This window comes from Carcharhinus amblyrhynchos, chromosome 7 (assembly GCF_965287045.1).
Source record: "Carcharhinus amblyrhynchos chromosome 7, sCarAmb.v2.hapA, whole genome shotgun sequence".
NCBI classification, from domain to species: domain Eukaryota; kingdom Metazoa; phylum Chordata; class Chondrichthyes; order Carcharhiniformes; family Carcharhinidae; genus Carcharhinus; species Carcharhinus amblyrhynchos.
Genome location: NC_137330.1, coordinates 105,600,984 through 105,608,910, shown reverse-complemented (window position 1 = coordinate 105,608,910; position 7,927 = coordinate 105,600,984).

The following is a 7,927-nucleotide window of genomic DNA, read 5'->3' as shown; positions in this document are numbered from 1 at the left end:
CCTGCAAGTGGTTCTGACATTAGAGAAAAACAACTTAGCAGTTATAGTCAATTACAGCAAATCAGAAACAAGCAATTTTTCTAATCCTTTGCATATATATTCGTCAATTAATTCCTGGCTTTTGCCCTTTCTCCTTCGATGAAAAGCTGACTTCTGTTAATCTTTCATTGGCATAGCATATCCCCATACCTTGCCTTTGCTATTTGTTATGGAAAAACCTGGTCTTGCTCACCCTCTGGTGAAGGTCAAAAAGCAGTTATGGGATCTATGCAGAAGAAAATTAGCCTGTTCATGCTGAAAAGCAGACACTGATCTCTTTGAAGTTCTGCAAACTGATAAACATTTTCATTAGCTGATACAGAGAAGGCATGAAACTTTAATCTGAGCATTCTAACTTCCACAGATCCATGGAGATTAAAGCGAACAGGCCACCTCAGAATTTTCACAGATAACAGGCAGGAATGAAGATGCTGAGCAAACAACAGCCAGAAATCAGCATTCTGGGGTGACCTTCAGGTCTGCCACGGCTAGAAGGAGCAGGCCAACCATGGACTTCATCCCAGAAGGTTCACCAGACTGATACCAGAGATGAGGGGGTTAGCTTATGAAGAGAGATTGAATAGACCAGGCTTGTACTCATTAGAGTTTAGAAGGCTGAGGGGGGATCTTGTAGAGACACATAAAATAATGAAGGGGCTAGATAGCGTAGAGGTAGAGAGATTCTTCCCACTTAGAAAGGAAAACAGAACTAGAGGGCACAGTATCAAAATAAGGGGGGGGGGTCAGTTTAGAACAGAGTTGAGGAGGAACTTCTTCACTCAAAGGGTGGTGAATCTCTGGAATTCTCTGCCCATTGAAGTGGTGGAAGCTACCTTGTTGAATATATTTAAGTCACGGGTAGATAGGTTTCTGATAGACGGGGGAATTAAGGGTTATGGGGAGAAAGTGGGAAAGCGGAACGGATCCACTTCAGATCAGCCATGATCTTATTGAATGGCGCAGCAGGCTCAAAGGGCTAGGTGGCCTACTCCTGCTCCTATTTCTCATGTTCTTATATTCTTATCCCAGGGGACAGTGCCAAGATCAACTCCTTCAGCACAGCCTGATACGTACCTGACCCCCAGCACCTTGGAGGACTATCTCCCTGCAGCCTGTCACTGGCAGAGGGGTAAATGGCCACTGGACCTACTCCTTGGCCCCTGCCCCTCAGGGTCCAAGGTGCCAGGCCAGGGTGTTAGTGCCAAGCTGTCTGGGGCAGTTGGGCACTGCCAAGGTGTGAGGCCTGAGCGTGCATCTGCGGGAGGGCTGAAGAGGACCAGATCAGGTCACCCTCATGCCTGTGTGGTGTCTGTGTGTGTGGGTGCGGGGGAAGGGGGGAGTGACACATTGTTTGAGTGGTGGAGGAAGGATGCTTGCCTTTGCTAAGGGGTTGCTGGAACTGCCCTAGTCAGCGGAGGGGGTCACCATTTCAGTTTCTGGGGATGGGGGACCTGTCTGTGGCCATGGAGATCAGGGTGCACTTTGGGCTGGCTGGCATGAATCACAGGATGCATGAGTTTACATCCACCAGCTGAGAGAATCCTACCTGACAGGCACTGCTAGCACCAGTGGGATACTCTCTGATTTTTTCCTGTAGCTTGGGCACTTAGTCCCACTTTGGGAAAATTGTGTCCGTGTTTGCACACGTAGATTCACAGTAACACACAATAGATTCATTTAAAGAGATGTTTTCTGCACAGAACCGAAAATAAAATTGCAAGCAGAAACCTATGAAACACCCCCATGAGCAAATCATATGACCAGCAACCTCTTAAAAATATAACATCGCTCCCTCTTCTATGGTTGTGGAAGGGGGTTTTGAGTTAGTTTGAATTGGAGCAGAAGGGAAAGAGTTAGTATAATTTATACCAACATGACGATGTTAACAATTTGATCATGAATGGATGCAATTAACTGAAATGAAATCAATTATTATGATTTTGAATTTGGAATGTTTTATGTTTTAATTAAAAGGAATTTAATAATGCATTTTAACATTTTAAAAATGAATCTATATTTCAGTCAAAAAATGCAAATGATGCAGAAAATGATGATTATGGATTCAAAGCTCATAATTTAGTCAGTAGAAAAAATACGATGTTTCAAATTGGGAACAGTTGGTGACATGAATTATATTAATAACAATGAAGCCTATGTTGACAAAGCATAGAATGATACCTGGCATTGGGCCCAAGCTTGATATTATCAATGCTTCAGCATTTTTGCTGATAGAACAAAGAACAAAACAGCCCGGGAAACGGGCCCTTCGGCCCAACGAGCCCCCGCCGCCATTTTAACATTACCAGTCCCCTCTCCACCCATGACCCTTGTCTATGCTTATGGCATTCCACATTGAGGGAAGACTAATTTAGGGACAATTTATTACCTCCAATCAGCCTAATAGCACATCTTTGGGGTGTGGGAGGAAACCGGAGCACCCAGAGAAAACCCACACAAGCACGGGGAGAATGCGCAAACTCCCACAGACACTGGCCCAAATCCATGTGTCTGCACAGCAAACAGTGATAGTCACTGAGCTGTCGTGTTGCCCAGCATCTGGTCCAGTTTAAACGTACACTAACTGGTGATAAGTTGGAACACAAGATTTGGAAATGTGTTATGCCAAATAGGTGGTGATCTGAAATTGGAATAGATTGATAGAATGTCACTATATCAAATGGCATACCACGATTGGTTTAGGTAATCTATCATAATAAGATTGACACATTAATAATGAAATTAACTTGTATTAAGCTGAATTTTAGCATGAAGCTTGAGATCTTTGGAAACGCTTTGTGGTATTCTGTACTTCTTGGCAATCTGAAGGCCTCCCTTCAGCTGTATGTTAATGTCTTTTGTATGTTTTATATGTATTTAATAAATTTTAGTAAGCTTTAAGCTGAAAAATTTGCCTTTGCAAAATTTAATTTTCAAGAACAATTAGTTTTTCTAAGAAATCAGGCCACCATTCAAAAATTCCCCACTTCAATGACAACAAATTACTACAATGTTAGGTATAATATTCTAGACACAGTACTATATACCATTAATCGTTACATATCGTCAGTAAGAAAGTTGATCAGGAAGGCATCTGTTCTTCACTGGTTTAATATGATGTTCTGGAATTTGGCTGCCCTTGACATTGAAGTCTGATTGGGAACTTCAATAGAGACTCACTGATTCTGCATCATTTTCACATGGTACACAACAATCTTGTTGAAATGCATGTTGTTTTGCCTTCACATATCACGTAGCAACTTGAGATTCTTGTTGACACTCTACTATCCCTGAAGTTTCTGGAGGTAAAAACAAATCAAACATGGTTAGCTGGAAGCAAGGTTCCTGGCCTTCCTGGGGTGGAGAATCTGCTGTTGGTGATTGGCTTGATTAAAGTCTCCCTCATGTTTTGGGAAGTGGTTCTGACTCCAAGTTTGCCTGTGTGTGTCTCAAGAGAATTGCAGCATTCAACCAAAACTAAATTCCAGTATCACATGAGCATTAGTCTTTACTGTGTTAAACCTGTGGAAATAATTTTGTTTATGGGATTGCTTTGATTGGGACATTTTCTATATTCATTACAGGTTATTCAATATCATGAATTGTAATTGGTAAAAGTTATTGTTAATTTTCTTTCTATACATGTTAATTGTATATTTAAATAAATTTTGATTAATAAAAATTCCATAGTGGGTCAGTCGAATCATACCTGAAGTGAAATATCTCATGCTCACCCTAGTCAAATTCAAAGTGCGAAACTTACAATCCAGGTGGACTTCATAAAACATTTTGGAGTTTCTGACCTGAATTATAGCAAGAGGGTCCAATAAGGGAGGGAGCAGCGCTGGACCTAATTCTATGGGTAATAAAGCTGTACGGGTGGTAGAGGTGGTTGCATTTTAGTGATAGCGATTACAACATGGTACAATTTAAGCTTGTTACAGACAAGAAAGAGACAAGCTACAAAAAAAGGTTTCAATTAGGGGAGAGTGGATTTTAGTAAAATAAGACAAGATCTGGCCAAGGTCGACTGGGAACAGCTACTAATGGGAAAATCATCAGAAGAGCAGCGGAGGGCAATTCGGAAGGATATGGGGAAGGTGCAAGCCCAACATGTCCTCTCTCGGTTGATTGGTACAAATAACAATCCCTGAGAACCATAGATGACCAGAGATACAATGCAAAGGAAAAGAAAGGCTTTTAAAAAGTACAAGGGGAGCAAATTGGTGGAGGCATTAGCGAGGTATAGAAAGTGGCTTGAGAAAGCAATTAGAAAAACACAGAGGGGAAATGAGAAAGTTCTGGCTAGTAAAAGTGGGAAAATCCCTATATATGTATTCTATACGTATACCATGGGAAGAGGATGACGAGGGAAAGAGTAAAGCCCATTTGGGTGGGTGGAACCAGAGGACAGAGTGTTGAATGAGTACTTCACATCTGTCTTCACCCAATGGAATGAGGATGAAGGTTCAGGGAGAGAGACGTGAGGTGTTTGAGCAAATTGACATAGGGAAGGAAGAAGTATTGGAGGTGTTGGCAGCCTTAAAAATGGATAAATCTCCAGGTCCAGATGAATTGTGTCCTAGGCTGCTGTGGGAGGTAAGGGAGGAGATTGCAGGGGCTCTGACCCAAATTTTCAATTCCTCAATGACCACGGGTGAGGCGCCAGATAGCTGGAGAACAGCTAATGTCGTTCTGCTATTTAAGAAGGGTTGTAGAGATAATCCAGGGAACGGTGGACCAGTAAGTGTCACTTCAGTGGTAGGGACACTATTGAAGAAACCTCCGAAGGAAAGCACCTATCTCCACATGGAGAGCAGAGCTTGATCAGTGATAGTCAGCATGGCTTCATAGGATCAGTAAGTTTGCGGATGACACAAATATCTTGGGCTATATGAAGGTATAGACGGAATGTTCGAAGGGGCAGACAAGTGGCAGATGGAATTTAACCCTGAAAAGTGTGAGGTAATACACTTTGGAAGGAGTAATTTGACAAGGCAGTACTCAATGAAAGGTAGGACACTTGGAAGTTCTGTAGAACAAAGGGACCTTGGTGTGTTTGCCCATAGATCTCTGAAGACAGAAAGGCATGTTAGTAGGGTGGTGAAAAAAGCATATGGGACATTTTGGTGAGGCCACAACTGTGTAAGCACAGTTCTGCTTACAATATTATCTGAAGAATGTGATTGCATAGGAGGGAGTGCAGAGGAGATTCACCAGGATGCTGCCTGGGATGGAACATTTAAGTTATGAAGAGAGGTTGGATAGGCTTGGGTTGGCTTCTTTAGAGCACAGAAGAAGAGGGTGGGCGAGGGGGGAGGCGACTTGATCGACATGTATCAGATTATGAGAGACATGGACTGAGAAGATAAGGAGTAGTTGTTCCCCTTAGTTAAAGGGTCAGTCATGGGGAGACATTGGTTCAAGGTGAGGGGTGGGAGGTTTAGGGGGGATGTGAGGAAAAACGTTTTTACCCAGAGGATGGTGACCATCTGAAATGCGCTGCCTGGGAGAGTGGTGGAGGAGGGTTGCCTCACATCCTTTAAAAAGTATCTGAATGAGCACTTGGCACGTCATAACATTCAGGACTATGAGCCAAGTTTTGGAAGATGGGATTAGGTGGGAGTTCAGGTGTTTCTAATATGTCGGTGCAGAGCTGAAGGCTCTTTTTTTGCGCTGTATGATCCTATGATTTGTTACTATGACATTTTAGGCCCCTCCCAAGGTGTATAGGAGACAATGGTGGTGTTACTCTCCCAATTTCTCTTCAATCTGAGCATCCAGACCTGGCCCTCAAAAACAACTACATGCTAATCCATTCATCTGGACTATATCAGGATGTTGTTCTTGTAGTTCAAGAACTCTTCCATATAGACTAGGAACTATGATCATTCAAATTCCCCAAAGTAGATACCCACTTTGGATGGTCAACGCACATTTTCTAGATCAGGACATGTATGGCATGTTTCAGCTCTCATTCCTTTCAATACCAAAGAACAAAGAACAACACAGCACGGGAAACAGGCCCTTCGGCCCAATGAGCCCGCGCTGCCATTTCAACATTGTGAGTCCCCTCTCCACCCATGACCCTTGTCTATGCTTATGGCATTCCACACTGGAAACCAGATTGAGGGGAGACTAATTTAGGGACAATTTGTTATACCAATCAGCCTAAGAGCACATCTTTGGGGTGTGGGAGGAAACCGGAGCACTCAGAGAAAACCCACACAAGCACGGGGAGAATGTGCAAACTCCCACTGACACCGGCCCAAATCCATGTATCTGCACAGCAAACAGTGATAGTCACTGAGCTGTCATGTTGCCCAGCATCTGGTCCATATCCATTACCTTCCCCATTATGCAACCGTTTCTGCTATGTCTCTCAACTTGAGAAGCTGTCACAGGCAAAGTATTTACTGGTGAAATGTAAAGAATATTAGCAGAACTAGTTGGTGGCATCTGCTCAATAGGTAAAGGTAAGTGTGATAATGCATCAGCATTAGCATGACACTAACTGGTGATACTCCATATCAATGATATAAAGAGTGTCATATATCATATAAAGTATATGATACTTTATGTTACATACTTTAACATATACATTATGATAAGATTTGATTTGATTTGATTTATTATTGTCACACGTATTAGTACACAGTGAAAGTATTGTTTCTTGTGCGCTATGCAGACAAAGCATACCGTTCATAGGAAAGGAAAGGAGAGAATGTAGAATGTATTATAGCAATCATAGCTAGGGTGTAGAGAAAGATCAATTTAATGCAAGGTAGGTCTACCCAAAAGTCTGAGGGCAGCAGGGAAGAGGCTGTTTTTGAGTTAGTTGGTACCTGATAGATTTTTGTATCTTTTTCCCAACAGAAGAAAGTGTAAGAGAGAATGTCCAGGGTGCTAGGGGTCCTTAATTATGCTGGCTGCTTTTCTGAGACAGTGACAAGTATGGACAGTGTCAATAGGTGGGAGGGCTGGTTTGGTTGATGGACTCGGCTTCATTCATAATTCTTTGAAATTTCTTGCCGTCTTGGGCAGAGCAGGAGCCAAACTCAGCTGTGATACAACCAGAAAGAATGCTTTCTATGATGCATCTGTAAATGTTGGTGAGAGTCGTAGCTGACATGCCAAATTTCCTTAGTCTCCTAAGAAAGTAGAAACGTTGATAGGCTTTCTTCACTATACCATTCTAGTCTATATGGAAGGACCAAGACAGGTTGTTGGTGATCTGGTCTCCTAAAAACGTGACGCTTTCGACCATTTCTATTTCATCCCCATTGACGTAGACTGGGGCATGCCCTCCACTATACTTCCTGAAGTCGATGACACTCTCCTTTGTTTTGTTGACATTGAAGGAAAGATTATTGTCATCACACCAGTTCACCAGATTCTTTATCTCTTTCCTGTACTTGTCATTGTTTGAGATCTGACCCACAACCATGGTGTCATCAGCAAACTTGAGAATCAAGTTGGAGGGGAATTTGACCACACAGTCATAGGTATATAAGGAGTATCATAAGGGGCTAAGGACACAGCTTTGCGGAGCACAGGTGTTAAGGATGATTGTAGAGGAGGTGTCATTGCCTATCCTTACTGATTGTCGTTAGTCCAGAAAATTAACATGCTTAGACAAGTCGCAAAAACCCAGCCTGCAAGTGCAGCAGGTGGTCAGGAAGGCGAATGGGATGCTGGCCTTCATAGCAAGGGGGATTGAATATAAAAGTAGGGAGGTCTTGCTGCAGCTGTATTGGGCATTGGTGAGGCCGCAGCTGGAGTACTGTGTGCAGTTTTGGGCGCCGCACCTGCGCAAGGATATTTTGGCCCTGGAGGGAGTGCAGAGGAGGTTTACTAGGCTGATACCGGAGTTGAGGGGGTTGAGCTATGA